The following is an 18,305-nucleotide window of genomic DNA, read 5'->3' on the forward strand; positions in this document are numbered from 1 at the left end:
GTTGTGGCTGCCTGCTCCCAAGTAGTGTGTATGAAGTGCCCTGGGCAGGGACAAAAGGTGCTCTTCTGCAGGTCTTGGCTGTGCCTCAATTAAAGTCTGACAGGTTAAAAAGGATTGGTTTACACTCCTACCCTCCAAAACCGTATCATGGTGCACCAGACATATCAGTGCTGTTCTTGACCAGCTGTGCAGCTGGGGATGGGTTAATCTCTACTAGTCTCCAAGTCCTTATCTGTAAAATGTAAGAGGCTGGCCCAGCCTTGTCACTCCCACACTTCTAGGTTTTGTGGAATAGAAAAAAAAAAATTTAGGACGGCTTTTACTAGTTTTTCAGGCTGTACATAAACAAAGTTGGTAATTGTCGAAGCTGGATAGTGCATGAGGGTTCTCTTTATTTATATGCTAATCTCTCTATTTTGTGTTTAGAATTTTTCATAAAGGTTTTTCAAAAAACAACTACCATCTACTAACATCATTTCATGAAAGAAGAAATATTTTAATACTGAAAAAGTAGGAATGTCCTGAATTTGTGTTTTGATTGTACGTGTTTAGCGTTGTGAGAAAGCTCTTCACTTCCTTCCTCTTTCTTGTTGCTCTGGTGACCACTTACCCTTAGCTATTAACTAGTGCCGGCCTGGAGGCTGGTGTTTGGGAAGTATTGGGGTGCGTGACCGATAAAGGCTGCTCTACCTCCAAAACTGTATATTCCTCTGAAGCAGGAAAGAAATATACTCTAGGATACTGTGACACAGAAAATACTGCGACCGCTTGCATGGCTGAACACAGAGAAGTCAGAGGTCAAACAAAAGACAAGGGATTGTTCTGCTGGGAAACCCACATAAAAGTGGTTCAACCATGTGAACGTTAAATTAAGCTGTGAGCCACCTTGCAGTCACTGTAAAAATGAAGGCTTGACAGTGTGTTGAGCTCTCTGATGAAAGTGTACAGAATCCTCCCTTCACACCACTGTGGGCAGCCTCTGACCAAGTGGTCTTTGATTGATAAGCGTCTGCCTGCCACGTGGGGATGTCGAGAGATAGGGTTGAGAAGGGCTGAATGTCTAACTCTGGACACAATTGCACATGCCAAGTGTGAGGAGTGCAAGGCTGGGTAAGGGTCAAGGGCACGGTCAAGAGTTCTGAGCTGCGGGCAGTGGGATTAGATGTCTACAGGACAGGAACGAGTAAAGGAGCTGTCCTGCCCTGGAATCTTCTGGGTGTCTCGGCGTGGATGTTGTGTTTTGAGGAGCTGCAGACAGCACTAGGTGGACCAGTCTAGCTACAGGGCCTAGGCACAGTGGGTCAGGAAACACATCAAGTATATCCCTTTCCCATAGGTTTCAGATTTCAGATCCCAAAACAGCACGCCGGGTGTATTCTTAAGCCCTGGGTCTATAGAGAATGGATGAGTATGCTTCCTGCTTCCTTCTCCTTGGGGTGTGGGAGGTGTTGGAGGGGTAGGATGGGTTGAGGACAGAGGCCATAATGGGCTGAATTATTAGGACAGTGAAATAATGTGAGGAAGGAGCGACAGCTCCACGTAGTTCAAGCTGTCTGCCTGACCCTGGCTGCTTCAAAAGTTCTGTGACATTAACCATGGCCGTTGTTGACTGCAACATGGTGGTTCAGTCCTTTTGAACTCTTCCCCCAGTGATGTCTGGCTTTCCTATGTTTACCATTCTTATTTTCTGGGAAACGTAAATGAAATTTGACAGACTTACCTGGTTGTTTTTCCTTCTGTCAACCCAAAACTTACTGCCTGGGGTGTATGCTTCACTTGGGTTGCTTCCGTCCCGGGGGTGTTTATTTCACTGCCTTTCTTTTTTTGGGGGGGCGGGAAGCTATATCAAACAACAATGAGGACAACAACAGAAACATTTATCTTAAATGTATAAGAATATGAGAGATGATCTGAAATGTTGACGTTTCCGGAAGTGTCTAAAGTCATGAATAAATGCTTGAGGAACTTTTATTTTGACATAAATTAGAGGACGTAGAATTGCTTTAAGGGATCTGGGCCAGTCCAAGTCTGAATAAAATGTAAAGAAATGAACAGTGTAACCAATCAATCATGTTCTGAGCCTTTCAGAAGGCCAGGCCATGCTGGGTGAGATGTTGTAGGGATGAACAATTAAGAATGTGAGACAGCCATGCTTCACAGGAGTAAATGTGATGCTTTACAGCGTTGCAGGCGTGTGAGGGAGACAAGAGAGATTGATGGAGAGTAGATGGAGGGGAGCATATGATAAATGATTTGTTTAGTGTTCAACTTAATGACTCATGGTATATTCCAGATTTGAGCATAGATGCAGGAATCTGAACTTATCTCCATTTTCCCTGCAGGCTGGTAAGAAAAATATTTAAAAACCAATTTTAAATGAAAAACATTATTTTTGGCTCTCTGGGAATTTTTAGTTCCAGTGCTGTTGAGGGGGGGTATTGCAGCTGTAAAATTCAAGGCAGGATCTACATAGCTATTTGTTACTCTGTATCAATCGCTTAAACGCTATGATGGCAGAAGAGATAAGTTGTTCCTAAGCTTGCTTTTCTTCATTAAAAATGCAAGAAATCTGTTATGCACTTTTGTCTTCCTGCCATCCTCCATTAGCCGGCTTCCCTAGGTTCCTCTGCTTGTGGACTGTAGGCACTGCCACTTGCCACCCCCTGTGGGCTCCCTGAGTGGCTAGGAATCTCAATTAGCATCATCTCGCTGATCAGGATTTCTAGACGGATGCTGGGGCCCTTCCAATGCTGTCTTGTGCTCAGTAAATGTTTCTGAACAACAACAATAACCATTTCCAGATTGTTTTTCGTAATTAAACGTAATCCATGGGTGTTGTAGAATGTGCTGTTTCTTAAGCTTTTTGGCTAATTATGCTCATCAGTTAATTTCTTTCAAAGTTAAAAAACCCTCTTGGAGAACTCAAGATTTGAGCCTTTGCTGTCTAAGAATTGATTGGATTTCATGGACTCAAAGGCTCTGGAATACTGATGCCAATAGAACATGTGTCTTGAAAAATGACCTTTTTTTTTTTTTTTTTTTTTAAAGCTGTGAAGCTCCATATTCTGAAGATCTAAAATAACCATCAAAGCCTTTCTATTCTGTTTATAACAAACCAGAATTGCACAGCTTTCCAGAACCGTAAAATGACTTGTGCACTTGTAGAGTTTAAACATGACTTTACTGAGATTAAAATAAAGTAAACACACTGTAAGGCCAGCTGCAATCTTCTCAGCACACCACTGTCAGGCCTGGTAGAAGTTGAGAAAAATCCTACTGCTATGATCTAAACAGTGGTCTTATACAGGATCTTTCATTAAAAGAAAAAAAAATTAAGTGGTGCATGCAAATGGCTAAAAATAGAAAATGCTACAGAAGAGCTTCTAATGGAAAGGAACAAGTATCTTGCCCTCTCTCTCCTTCATTTACTAGCCTTACTTTTTCGAAGCAACCACTTTTTTCCCCCCTGCGGATCATTTTTGCTGCTTTTTGGTGATTTCCACATGTATAAATATTATGCTTGCAACACCATTTCTCCCTTTATCAGTTTTAAAAGCAGTTTCTTGGTGTCTTGTGATGGCTGATTAACTGGCTCTGACCATCCCCATCTCCCTTCCTTTCTACGGCTGATTCACGCTTTTAATCCTCCCTCTGTACCCTCGGATGAGGGTACTTGCAGCCTCCTCCATTCTTGTTCTGTCTCCTAGAGGCACTATTGCTTGTGTACCATCCTCCCACACCCAACCTTTCCATTTTCGGCAGCTGTACCTTTGAATTTGATATGCTCCGAGTTGGTAATAATTGTATTCTGTTCTTTAATCACAGTGAGGGCTTCCATGATTTGCTTACAGCTCGATTCCAAATGTTAAAACCAAGGAGCAGCCTTTACTCCATTATGATCAGGTGGCTGCTGTTCTCATGGCAGCCAGATGATGTGGTGGGGTTATATGCCTTCCTTTCCAAGGCTGACGTCCTCACACCTAGACGCCTCTGTGGAGCACGTGTAAGTGGATTCTCCCTTTCATACGGCACCAGCTGTCTTGAACGCAGCCTCAAGTTGTTTTTCCTAGACTCTGCCTTCCCATCCCTCCTGGGAACCCACTTTGTTTCTGGAGGTCTCACTCTCACAGGTCCCCACTCTTCAGCCAGAACAGATCTCTCTGTGTGCCGCCTGCCTCTGAGCTGGTGCTGATGGCCAGGAGACGTTTGTTGCTGCTGGTGGAAACGTAGTTTCAGGTTCTCGTGTCTCTGAAGGGGCAGTAGCCTGGGCTTCAGCATTAGCCACCACCTAACGAGGACCTGACATATTAGGCACCTCAGTACTGTAGGCCTGGTGTCTGTGGAAACCCTCACACCAGCCCCATGGAACAGATGTTACCCTTGACATTTTGTATACCGTGAAGTTGAGATTGTGAGTGAAAGACCTGCCAGGTCTCCACTGAGAAGTGCTTCTTAGGTCCTGGCACAGGCTAGGGGCATGGTGCCAGCTGTAGTTTTATGGGTTAGAAAAGACTTCTGTCTCTGGGATGTCTTGCACGCTTTCTTCAACAAACCTCTATCTTCCCCCTAGAAAATCCTGCTGCTCTAGGAAAATCAGCTCTGCTTTAGTTCCCAGCCTCACCCTTGGGGGTGCAGTGTATGGCCAGGGGCTTCTTATACAGAATGACTGGAAATGGGAATGTGCTTACGTACTTAATGTTCTCTTTGTGAATTTGGAGTGAGAAAGAGGGCTTCACACTCAATCCTGCTGGTAATCTGGAAAGGGGCTTTGTCAATGGTGGTTATTGATCTAAGGATTTTCTTAGAGCCTCAGGTATATGTGTGTGAGTCACATGCATTAGATTATCTTAATATAAAGTATGTTTTGGTAGTTATTCTAGGAAGATTGGAGAGACCATCACGTTGTACTTTGACCACACTTTATTTTCTCTCATGAATGCAGTGGTCTTCATAAATCTTCTGGTATAACTGTTTTTAGTGAATTGCTATTATGACAATGACCAGATGGATGGCAGCTGGGTCCCTCACACAGTGCTGGCATTTCTCCCTTCTCTGGGCTGCTTGCTTTCCTCACTAAGCAGACCCCAGGTGGATCCTTGGCAGTGGAACCAGCAGTCTCTCTACGGTCAAACAAGGAGCTGGTTGTCTTTCGATGTCGAAGTCCATTGAGGAGTCAGTGGCTGTGGTTGGAGTTCCTCCCTGTTCCTTCTGTGAGGTCAAGGTGGTGGCATTACCATGGGCTACTCAGTGCAAATAGTGCTTATTCTCCAAACATCTTGACCTCTTATGTTTATGCCCCCAAATGACTTTGAATGAAAGGGATGTCTTTAGAGCTATGCCTCGTTTATTTATAGAGGAGATATCTGAGCTTAGGGAAATCGAGACTGAATAAATAAATAGGGGTCAGTATTTACCTTATTGCAGTGGTGACCAAAGGTGAATTTCCACATTTAAATTAGATAGTGATACACAGTCCAAGATTACCCTACCATCATCTTGCAATGATTAATTCTGAATGACAATTTGTTATTTTTCTATGATTGTCAGGGTAGGAAAGGGTGCAAAGCAGAGCTGTAACCTGTATGAGACAATTTTGGTTCCATTATACAAAGATCCCTGATCTTCAGTTTTATAGTCAAGTGATACTTGGGCAAAAGCGATATGGGGAAAAGTCTCCTGGGACAATTTAAATCTTGGTCAGAGTTTTATCCCATGCTTAGAAACATAGCTTCTAGAAGACTGGGATAGAACCCAGCCCTTCAACAAGAAAAGGAAATAAGTGACATTTAAGAAGTCTTTTTTATTACCTGATCCTAAACATTCTCCAAGTACGTTATATATTCTTCCGTTTATTTACCTCTGAGGAGTGAAGAATGACTCAATCTCCGCTGCAAGAGAACTCTCGGCTCCAGGCGTCTGCGTCACGCAGGATTCTCAGTTCCTTTTTGCTGTCCCTTTGGAGAGTTTAATGCGGGACAAGCTGTGTGGAGCGAGGCCCTCGTCCTCTCTGGTGGCCGCTGTTCACAGAAACTTGGCTTCAGAGGAAACACATTCAGTACTCTGAACTAGGAAGGACAGAAATAAAAATTGGCCCTGGAGCATATCATGACATTGTCGTGTTTGGTCTGCAAGTTTCCAGGAAGAACGAAGTGCAGAGGCCTCTGTGACAAATGCGCAGGAGAAGAGAGTCAGTTCAGGGAAAGAAGTAGCTATTTCTCATAGGGTAGAGTAGGCTTCCAAGGGAAAGGAGAAGTTGTTTTGGGGTTCATTGGTGTAAGTTTTGCTGTGTATAGTGGAAAAGACTATAAACTGTGGTGGGTTAAACAAGATGGAAGTTTATTTTCTCTCACCTAGAGTGAAGGTCTGAGGTGGGCTGGGCAGCTCACAGAGCCTGTGCTCCTTCCAGGGTGAGTAGTATTTGACACCTTACTTGGGGGTGAACGTCTGCATTCAACTTAAGGCAAAAATCCTTTACAGACAGATTTGCCCTAGAACATCCTTTAGGAAGATGCCACCTTAGATGCCAGAATCCTAGCTCCTGGTCACCTCAACGCAGCTTGTGGGCTTTTCTCCCAGCATTGGGACAGCTTGCAGCTAAGGAGTTGGCTCCTGTGTTTAAGAGCCACATTGTAAATAATAGAATTACTCTCAGCGTCCAGATAGGACCTCAAGAGGCTTTTAGGAACTGAAGAAGCCCTGGAACTATAAATGCTTACATCCCTCCCCTGGTCATTCTGGGGCTTACATGCTTACTGAGAGGAATAGGAATGGGATTGCCTGCCAGATTGATTTACTCATACCTTTTTATTATGGAAACTTTCAAACATATCCAAAAGTGAAGAGAATTGTATAACTATGTGCCCATTACTCAGGTTCAATGGTGATTAATTCTTAGCTGGTCTTATATTACATATACCTTTCTGTCTTTCACCAATTACTTGGAAGCACATCTTTGGTATTTTATTATTTCCCCTGTCAGTATTTCAGTATATGTCCCTGAAAGATAGGACTTAAAAACAAATCTATGAAACCATATCACACCAAAAACATGAAAATTACCAATACTTCCTTCATATCATTAAATATCAAATTAATGTTCAAATTGCCTCAACTGTCTCTCTTTTTTTTTTTTTCCTTTGAATCAGGATCCAAACAAGGTTTACACATTGTGATTGATGGACATGTTTAATCTATAGGTTACCCTTCCATCTCTCCCCCCATCCCCCCTTGTGATTTATTTAAGAAACTGGGTTGTTTGTCCTTGACCACAGAGATTCTCCAGTGGGGATGATCCTATTTTCCCTTTGTCTGGCACCAGCTGTAGACAATTCTTGATGTCACAGCTTTGGGGGGGGGGGTGGGGCAGGGCAGGGCGGGCACTACTAACGTCTAGTGGGTAGAGGCCAAGGATGCTGCTATGTAACTAGAGTTCGCAGGACAGCTTCTCACAGCGAAGGATTACCTGGACCGAAATGTCAATAGTGCAGAGGTTGAGAAACTATGCTGTAGAAATGTCCACAGTCTGGAGTTTGATGATTGCCTCCCCGTGGAGCCATTTAACATGTTCCTCTGTTCCCTGTGTTTTCTGTAATTTGTTTGTTAAATCTCAAGTGTTGATCAGCTTCATATATAGGCTTTTGTTTTGTTTGGCAAGACTGTATCATGGGCAGGTGGTGTGTTTTCATTCAGAAATCCATAGTAAATGGTGGTCTCTTTTTGTGATACTGTTGATCGTTGATGACTATTGCCTGTGTCTTTTAATTCATTAGTGATTGCAGAATAGTGATATGTCAATTTTATCATTCCTTCCTTGTTTATATATGAGAATACTTATATAAAAAGAAATTTAGGGAATTCCCTGGTGGTCCAGTGGTTAAGGACTTGGTGTTTTCACTGCCGGGGCCTGGGTTCAATCCCTGGTCAGGGAACTAAGATCCCACCAGCAACAAAATAAATAGATAAATAGATAAAAATAAACAAATTGATAGATGGATGGATGGATGAATGGATGGCTGGCTGGATGGCTGGCTGGATGGGTGGGTGGATGGATGGATAGATAAATAATTATAGATAGAAACAAACTTAATCATAACTATGTGTTTACCTGGAGGTTCACAAAAGTTTGTCAGGGTAAATGCCTTTATTTTCAAAACAATGAGTTCCCTAGCAGCAGCATCTAAAGGTGAACACTGAGGGGTTTTTTCTTGACTTTTTTTTTTTTTTTTTCTTTTTTCGGTGTAAATGTAACTGATGTGTTTCAATTTAATATTCTTATTGATACTCAAATTGTCCCATATGTAACCAGTGGAAACTAATCACCACGTCCTTTTTTTTTTTTTAAGTTTTTAAATTTTTATTGTGAATATCTTATTCTCAAGTTACACGTTTAAAGTATTCATAGCAGAGGGATCAACAGTTTTATTTACTTATTTAATAAATGCTTACATAGCACTTACTCTTTGCTGGGTGCCCTTTTAAGCTATAGCAATCCTATGAAACAGGTACTATTATCTGCACTATATAAGTGATGAAGTAAAGTATCTTGCCAAGGTCACAGCACTAGTATCTTCCAAACCAAATGAAAAAACATTTTAGAGAATTAGAATAATTGTGCTTAAGAGAAAGGACAGGGATTCCCTGGTGGTCCGGTAGTGAAGGAGCTGCCTTCCAATGCAGGGGACGCAGGTTCGATCCCTGGTTGGGAAACTGGGATCCCACATGCCGTCACCACGTCCTTTTGACATAACTTGTTTTTTTTTTATTTTTGTATTTTTGTGTTCTTTATGGTATGACAAAATGTTACTGGCTTGTCTTACCCATTTTATACTCCAGACTTGGATCTACTACTTCTCTAAGGAACCCTGGTTCCTTTGAGTATTTAGAAGGTACAATGTAGAAACTAGGAATTTTTATTACTACTGGATTTATTGTTATTCCTGGATCCTCTCAGTGGACTGAACATGGGAATAGGTATGGCTGAATATGTGTATGTGTGCGTGTGTGTTTGTGTACAGAGATAAAACTCATTATTAATTCATACTAATACTTCCAAGTGAAATTCAGGTATACAGTGTTTTTAGTTAGCTTTATCAACTTTATATCTAATTCTTTCACCCACCCAGATTTCCAGTTGACTAATAGTGCTGTGTTTTTTCATCAGCTTTACCTCATGCTACATACACAACAGAGTGTTTTAAAGACAATTGGAGTAGTTCTCCTCTGTCATTGTGCCACTAACTGGATACATAGTTAGGTTCATTGGTTTCATTTTATTTTTTGCCTTTAGGAAATTCTTTTTTCTTTTTCTCTTTTTCTTTCTTTTTTAAAAAATACTTTATTTATTTATTTATGCATGCTGAGCTGGGTCTTAGTTGCGGCAGGCAGACTTCTTAGTTGCAGCATGCATGCAGGATCTAGTTCCCCCACCAGGGATCGAACCCTGGCTCCCTGCATTGGGAGCACAGAGTCTTATCTGCTGGACCACCAGGGAAGTCCTGAAATTCTTTTTTCAATTTCAACTTAGATAATTTTGCACAACATGGTCAAGGTTTCCAAGTCTCATCCATAGCATGAGGTTATACATTCAGAGGTGTTTGCTTTCCATCCTATTTGCCTCCCTCCCCATATGTAGCGGTTGTAAAAAGATAAGGTTCCTCCTTGCACCCTTGAAAAAAAAATATTATGAAATGGTTGCATGTTTTCGTATTTGTATCTCACCCCCTTCTTAGATAAATAATAGTATGCTATGCACACTTCCTCCACCTTGCTTTTTTCATTTAATCTTATCCTGGCTCTTGTTCTGTAGTAGTCACAGTGATGAAATTCACCCCTTGGCACAGCTGCCCCCATCCTCCATTGTGTGGATTGGCTTGAACTTACTCACTCTGCCCTATTGGTGGACACTGGGGTATTTCTTTTACTATTATAAATAGTGCTGTGGAGAATACTTTGGGCACTTTTTAAATGGCTTTTCTTTTTTAACCTCAGGGAAGTTAAATGTGTATGATCTGACTGTTTTTATGAAGAGAGAGAAGGATGTTTCAAAGCTATTGGGGAGGAATTCCCTGGTGGTCCAGTGGTTAGGACTTGGTGCTTTCACTGCCCTGTCCTGGGTTCAATCCCTGGCTGGGGAACTAAGATCCTGCAAGCTGTGCGGCATGGCCAAAATAATAAATAAATAAATAATAAATGGTATTGGGATTGAATGGAGCTTTGGAGCAGGCAAGGAAGGAAAGGGGGTTATGTTGGGGAGAAATGGAGAAGAGCGTCTCAGTGGAGTAGATGTTTTGTCTTCAAATAAAAGAAAATAAGGCTTAGGAAGATTGGTTAAATTCGGGTTTCCATGACCTGCATTGCCAGGCCAAGAGCTATGGATTCTGCACCCCAGGCTAGGAGTGGGCAATTATGTACAGTAAAGGGCCAGGTTGTAAATATTTTAGGCTACCATTTCTGTTGGAAAATACTCACCTCTGCTGTTGGAGTGCAAAAAGCAACCATAGACAACTCATAATTAAATGAGTGTTCCAATAAAACTAGATTTATGGACACTGAAATTTGAGTTTCACAATTTTCATGTGTCATGAAGTAGAATTCCTCTTCTGATTTTTTTCAACCATTTAAAAATGTAAAAACCATTCTTAATTTGTGGGCCATAGTTTGCAAACCTTTGCTCTGGGCATTTGGGAGCCATAGGACGTTCTCGAACATAGTGGGACCCACCTGGAAAGCATTAGTGACAGTGGACTTAAAGAGGGCTTCATCAGAGGGAGGGAACCTGGGTCCGGGAGGCTGTTGATGGTCAAGTGTGGATGTCGTTGGAAGGTGGCTAAGGGAGTAGAAGTGGATTTCTTCTCCTTTTTTCTTTATAACCAGAGATCAGAGAATTACTGGGGTATGTGGATGCATTATATTATTTGGGAGGCATTATATTATTTGATATGGCAGCCGGGTCTTCGTTGCAGCATGTGGAATCTGTAGTTGCAGCATGTGGGATCTAGTTCCTTGACCAGGGATGTAACCTGGGCCACCTGCATTGGGAGCACAAAGTCTTAACCACCGGACCACCAGGGAAGTCCCTATATTTACATTTGAAAGCTGTGCTCTATAATTTGCCACAGGTTCTATACAAAGAGAGAGCCAAACCCACCATCCCATATTATGTGGACTTTGGCAAAAATTACTTCATTCCTTGCCTCTTCCCCCTCCGTCCACCCTCATCCCCCGTCAAGCACCCCAACGTTGAGCCCAATTCAGCAGTGACTCTTTTATATCAGCTGTCTTGTACATTTTGTTTCGTATGACATTTGTAGGCTAACCGTTGAGAAAACAGTATTTTGTTTGCAGGAAGAAAATCAAAGATGATATAAATGAAAAATGCATTTTCATATAATGGAAATTATTAGAGCAACTTTTAAAATGTCACTGCAGATTAATGCAGACAAGAAGGAGCTGAATATATTAGAAAGTAGGTCAAGTTATCTCATGTTTATGAATGAGGTGAATTACGGTGTAAGTTTAGGTTTATAAAATGGTGCGATACTATGGTGTGTAAGAATCATCCTTGCCCAAACGATATTATACCAAAATATAATGAAAATAAATTGAGTTTGTTTCTTTATCCTTTGTGGCTAAGTATTTTATATGTAATATTTTATAAATTTAATAAAGTAGTAGAAGTGATGGGCTTCTTGTGATTGCTCACATTTCCTGTATTAGACTTAGAATCGACTCCAGGGAGTTAAAGCTGAAGTAGGTTTAATCCAGGAGGTGAGTGCTTCCAGAATCCTTGGAAGGTTTGGAGGAATCAGCTCTAGGCTAAGCCTTCAGGATACACCCCACCCCACCTTCAGAATCGTTATCTCCTGCCAGAATCTGGAAAGCTGCCCTGGCTGCTGCTGTGGGAAGGTCTTTAATGAGGAGCCCAGTGAGTACTGAACGAGAGTATGCACTCAAGTGAGCAGCTAGCTCCTGCTCTATGCCTCCCGTGGAAAGAAATGGCTTCACGGGATGCCCACACACTCTGCCTCTTCTCCCTGTGACTCAGTTCCAAAGGGAAGTCACCTGTGAGCCCATCTCATTGACATAGTCTATGGGATGTCGGACACCATAGCAGCAAAAGAGCCTGGACCTTATGCAGTGTTCAGCTTTGCACATCTCCTACTACAAGGGAGCCAATCGCTGTATTTGCCGCAGTTTCCAATTGCAGGAAATGCCTCTTCAGATACACATGCTACCACAGCTAGGCATTTGAAGGACAGGATACCAGAATTTCCCTTCCTTGCATATGTGTGGGACATTTTGATAGATTTGCAGAGTGGCCACAGTAACTGGTGTTACTAGTGTTACACCAGTGTTCCTAGCTATTAGTATTACTAGTAGTGTAATAATGTTGCTGACAGCTGAGAGAACGTAGGCAACATCTGCCATTTCATAAAGATATTTTTTAGGTTGGAATTCTTTTGAGTAATACTAGGAAAGGAACACCTGTGGTTCCACAGGGACAAGTTCAGTGATGATAGAGTCCAAGCCTAGAGGACAGTATTTCATTTTCTCTGTGAAGGATGGCAGGTTAAGGTCTTGTCTTGACATCCATTACGTGAACATATGTTGCTCTAACCCCAATTTAAAGTCAGTGTTACAGGGTTTGTTCACCACGGTTCTGCCGGCTAGCTTCCTCACTACCAGATTCTTCTGTGAGTGTTTTTACGTGGAACAGTCATTCATAAGTGAGTAGCTAGAAATGACACTTCAAAAGGAAGGCCACTGATGTTGAAGTTGGGCAGGCTCGGGTCCAAGTCTTAATTCCACCGCTTATTAGATTTACAGACTGGGGGGGGGGGTTGACTTTTCTACATCTGTTTCTTCTGCTGTGTAGAATGGAGGTGATGGCACCCTCCTCGTCGTGCTTGCTGTAAGATCCTGCTCCGCACAGGCCCGGCCCACAGCCAGCGTTCCGTGGTGGGCTGTGGCTGTGGGTGTGGTGGCATCACCGTCACCAGCAGTGCCCGAGGGTCCCTGGCCCCCTTATCTCCTGATGAGCTTTCCCTGTGGTTAGGCTACTTGTGTCTCTACACAGCAGTAATTTTCTCACCTATGGTCCTGGGCCCACAGATGGTGCTTCCTGTTTGTCCTGTGGGCCTTCTCCTGCCCTTCAAGTGCCCTTGGATTCCTCTTAGACCAACGTTCCTCCTGGAGGAGGATCTCTGTGAATGCTTAATAGGCATCAGAGCCGTCCTGGGGTCACTAGAAGTCACGGCAGCTTTATATTTGTCATCCAGACATCAAGAGCTCCTTCTGAGGCTGGAAAGGCTGGTGGTGGCCCACCCGTTCCGTGACTCCCCCCCCCCCCCCCCCCCCCCCGGTTAGGTTACTGATTCCGTTTCAGTGATAGTTTTCAGCTAAACTGGCCTTGATTCTGTTGCCTTTGTTTTCTTTTTCTTGTCTCCACTTCTCCTCAGACTCCTAGCAGTACCTAAATTAGAGTGGGTGATCCTAGTTGGGACCATATTAGCCTCAGTGTTAGCAAAGCCTCCAGAATGGCCATATATGAGTGAGTTTTAGGGGAAATATAAGGAATAATAAATGAAAGATTGATCATTGCACACCATTGCGTGTCACGTGAGTTTCTATAGACGTTCCTCATTTGGTTTTTGGTTGTCATTTGGTCTTTATTTCTCAGGGTTTATCTGACCCCTATGTGGAACAGACCTGACACCCCCAGCCCTTGCGTGTGTGTGTGTGTGTATCTGTCCCTGGGCAGGCCCACTGCCCCACTGTTTTTGAGTTTACTATCGGCACCTCATGGGCAGTGTGCCCCACACATTAAATATAGCAGCATCAAGCCACAGTGTGGCATGTGATAGGGGGAGCCACTTTGTACTTGACTTTGAGCAAGTGTGTTTCCCTTCTTCCACTTTAACCTCAAGGACCTTGACCTTGAGCTGCGAATGACTTTGTGCAGACCCTCTCTGACATTTTTAAGCCTTTGCCAAGAGTTTGAGTCACATGCTTAATACTTTTGTATATCTGAAGATGTGAGTTTGGGTTAGATAGTAAGTTGGTCTACCCTCCCCCCGCCCCGCCCCTTCTAAGTGACTCATTCATTCATCTGTAAACATTCATTGACCATCTACACAGTGTTAGGCATTCTGCTGGATGTTGGGAGCAGTATTATCAGGATGAAAATGGAAAATGTAACTGGTGCAGAGGATTTAAGCTAGAGATGATAAGCAGATCTTTAATGTCTAGTAAGGCATTTTCCCCCTAAAAACAGGAGGAATCCATTAAAGGGTTTAAGCTGAGTGGGATGAGTAGGACATGGAGTATGTGTTCAGGTGCAGTAAGAATAGAAGTGGAGAGTCCAGTTGGGATGCTTTTGTAGTAATTTGGGCAGGAGATGATGGTATCCTAGAGTCGGAGAAGAGGACAGAGTTGAGAGATACTTAGGAGCTGAAGTTGTCAGTTGGCAGGTGACTGGATGTGAAAGCACAGGAGAGGGTCCTGTCAAGGATGACTTTCATTTCTGACTTTGACAATTGGGTGGTTGTTGGTGCCACTGAGATCAGGAACGCAGGAAGGGGAGCAGGTTTGGGAGGAGGGGCAGCAGGGGAGGGGTGATTTTTTGGTAGTAGCATGAATTTCATGTGCATGTGAGAGATCGTGGGAAATGTGGTGTAGTCACGGATGAGGAAACCATAGGGAGGCCTGGCCTCTCTCTGCAGATTTGGTGAATACAAGTCCTGAGGGCAGTTGAGATCCACCAGACAGGGGAGTGGAGGAGGAAGAAGAGGAGGGGAAGAGGGACTAGGAGAGAACTCAAGGACGGAGAGGTTTGAGCAAGGAAGAGAGCCTCCTGAGACGGAGAAGCAGGAGATCAGAGATGGGGGCATCTGCTAGAGTATCGACTGGTGTCCAGTGCTGTGCAGATGGGCAGACTGGAAAGGGAAGGCCTGTGTTATCAGCAGGGAAAAGAGGTGAAGAACCTTGGCCAGAATGGGTTCCAATGAGTGGAATGCTGGGCAGAAGCCAGATGAGGAAGAAGAAGATGAGGAATTAGAGGTCTGTCAGTGTAGAGAACCCTTGCAGGAATTTTGGCTGGTGGGGGAGCACAGGGGCCGTGCAGGAGCCCCGAGGGTTTGTGGGCTTGCAGTGGCGGGGTTTGCTTTGCTGTAGAGGTGGAGGAAGAGTTAGTAGAGAGGAATGCTCCTTCTGTGCTTCCTTCCTTTTCATGCTTACTGCTCTGGTATGTCCCTTTTAAAAAAATACTTTGTTATTTTTTTAGAAACAATTGCAAATGTACAGAAACCCTTGAAAGTGCATCACAAAGAATGGTTCCCTGAGCCATTTGATTGTAAGGTGCTGACCTAATGCACGGTCACCCCCAATTACTTTTATTGGAGCAGGCATTTCCTAGAAAAGGACATCCTAACCACAGTGCAATCATCAAAATCACTGCCATCTGATCCTCAGACGCCGCTCAGGTTGTACCAGATGTCCCATTCATGTTCTTTATAGCAAGACGACCAAATTCAGGATCATTCATTGCGATCACTTGTCATGTATCTTTTGTCTTCTCTAATTTCGATGATCCATGAGTCTCTCCTGGACTCTCTTGACTGGGACCATTTTGAAAATAAAAGGCCAGTTCTTTTGTAGCTTATCTCTCAATTTGCCTTGTGTCTGACCTCATAAGTAAATTGACTTTCTGCATCTGTTCTTTTTGCCATCCTATCACGTGGTGCACAATCTAGGTTTGTCCCGTTCCTGATGGTGTTCACGTCATCCCGTGATTGAGGTTGTTTTGGCCAGGTTTTACTTCTGTAAAGCTTTTTGTTGTTGTTGTTGTTGTTTTGTCTTTCTTTCTGTTCTAATGAATGAAGACTTTGTAGGGAGATACTTGGAAACTATGTAGCTGTCCCATTCCTCATCAAATTTTCATTTTATTTATTCACCTATTTAGATTGGTATGGACTCATGTTTTCGTATTTTTTTCAGCAGGCCATAATCTGTAATTATTTGTGTTCACATTGCTCTTGATATGGCCCGTGGGAGCCCGTTCAAACTTGTTCCTGTGTCCTTTTGACACGTCATCATTCTTCGGGCAGTTCTTTACTTTCTGACACAAAAAGATGGGACAGGTTCATCTTGCATTTCCCCCTCCCCAGCCCTAGAAATCGGCCGTTTCTCCAAGGAGCTCTGGTAGCTTTTATCAATATTAGAGAAAGGTGATTTGAAGCCAAGATCTGGGCACTGAGTGTGCTCTTTGCTACTGGGGTATCATTCATCCCAGGCCTTCTCAGTGGACAAAGCTGGGGAAAACATTTGATTCTTGTTATTCACAGTAATGTGGTGTTTAAAACTGGAGTGAACACAGAATTAGTGAATACTGAACCATTGCTCCTTGGGGAAATACAGGGTTAGGTTATTGCCAGCCTCTGGTTAGGACATTTTTGTTAACTAATTAATATGTAACATTGTATTATGTGTGTTTCTGTTTAAAGATAACATATTTAATATATATTGTTGATTCATTAACATTGAACTCGTGGCCAACAACAATTAACTCAGGCCTGAATGAAGCTTCTCTAATGTATGCATTTTCCCCATTACGCACATTGCAGCGTCCCTGTACTTAGGAACACTAGACAGCACTTCACTACACTTGGGGCCATTTTAAATAGTGAAATCACCAAGCAAACCACAAAAAAATGAGAAAAACATAACACAAAATAGACCACAATAAGGACATGTTTACAGGGTGAGAACTGAAACAAGAAGGCAGAGCATTGCCTTCTTGGACCTCAGCTGGGAAAATATATGTCAGGTCATTCAGTTTTTGCCACTCTGCAGATGTCCAGGAATAACTGGGAAAATGCTACAAGTATTAAGTTTAGGGTTACAGACAAATTTTAGTGAGTAGGTGAATTCAGAAATATGGAATCAGTAAATACTGAGGATTGACTATATATCTGTCTATATACATGTTGCCACTACTACGTTTTTGTGTGTGTATCTGACCTGGATGGCTGTCTGCCTGTCTTGAAAGCCATGAATTGACACTTGTGCTTTAAATTCCAATTTAACACGTTGGGGTTCCTTCTAGTTTTTCTTTATTCTGGCCTACTGTGGCACCCGCTCCCATACCCATTACTGGCACCTACTTTGTTCTTTCCCACCTAATGACTTTAAGGCTGAATTTTTCAGGAAGGAAAGGGTGAGGGTTGTGATTACATCTTATGATCACATGTATAATTTCTTGTGCCACTTTCAGATAATTGAATGAAATAATGCCATTTCCAGCCACATGCATGGACCTAGAGATCATCAAACTAACTGAAATAAGTCAGACAGACAAAGATAAATATCATATGATATCACTCATATGTGGAATCTAATTTAAAAAAAAGAAAGAAAAGAAAGAAATGAACTTATTTACAAAACAGAAACAGACTTACAGATCTCGAAAACAAACTTATGGTTACCAAAGGGGTAATGTGGGGGGAAGGGAGGATAAATCAGGAGCTTGGGATGAACACACACACACTACTGTATATGAGAGAACCAACAAGGACCTACTGTACAGCACAGGGAACTCTACTCATTATTCTGTAATAACCTATATGAGAAAGGAATCTGAAAAAGAATGAATGTATGTGTAACTGAATCACGTTGCTGTACACCTGAAACTAATACAACATTGTAAATCAATGATACTGCAATAAAAAAAAAAGATAGGCTGATATTAAAATATTTATAAAGCCTCCATGCTTTCTCATAATTTGAAATAATGCATGTATCATCCAATTTAAGAACAAATAAAAATCTCAAAGCTGATGAGTCCCAGGAATTGGAAACTGACTTTATGCTGTTGATCTACGGCAGCGCAATTCCATCTGGTAAACAGATCTCTCCTAGATCAGGTATGAATGGTGAGGGTCACGTGTGGTGCCACACGCTCAGGAGCATGTCCATGCCTGGCAGACTCACCCTCTTGGAGGTGTGTGCCTCCCTCGATAAATGCTGAGTGCCTGGAGGGCACGGACCCGGTCTGCATTACTCATCACTGTGTGACCCGAGCTGGCACGTGAAGTGAGTGGTGAATGTTTGTATTTGACCACATTCCACCAAGTGGCTGTCCATTGTAATGCTCTTGCCTCCTTTTCTTCCGTCTCTCTGCCCTCCCTCTCTCCTTCCTACAGGAAACCTTCCAGGCCCTTGCTAACCAGAGGGATCATTCTTGAAAGAGTTTCTGAAGGCTCTGGAGAGTTTCTATAACCTCGTAGCTAAGCATCAGCTTTGGAGTTGAA

At 42.8% G+C, this 18,305-nt stretch overlaps 1 protein-coding gene across 3 annotated transcripts in view; it reads left to right on the forward strand.

The window, feature by feature from the left end:
- TLN2 (talin 2) overlaps positions 1–18,305 on the forward strand; it is a 452,015-nt gene that overhangs the window by 189,389 nt on the left and 244,321 nt on the right. The gene's annotated exons all lie outside the window — the stretch shown is intronic.

This window comes from Hippopotamus amphibius, chromosome 2 (genome assembly GCF_030028045.1).
Source record: "Hippopotamus amphibius kiboko isolate mHipAmp2 chromosome 2, mHipAmp2.hap2, whole genome shotgun sequence".
Lineage (NCBI taxonomy): Eukaryota > Metazoa > Chordata > Mammalia > Artiodactyla > Hippopotamidae > Hippopotamus > Hippopotamus amphibius.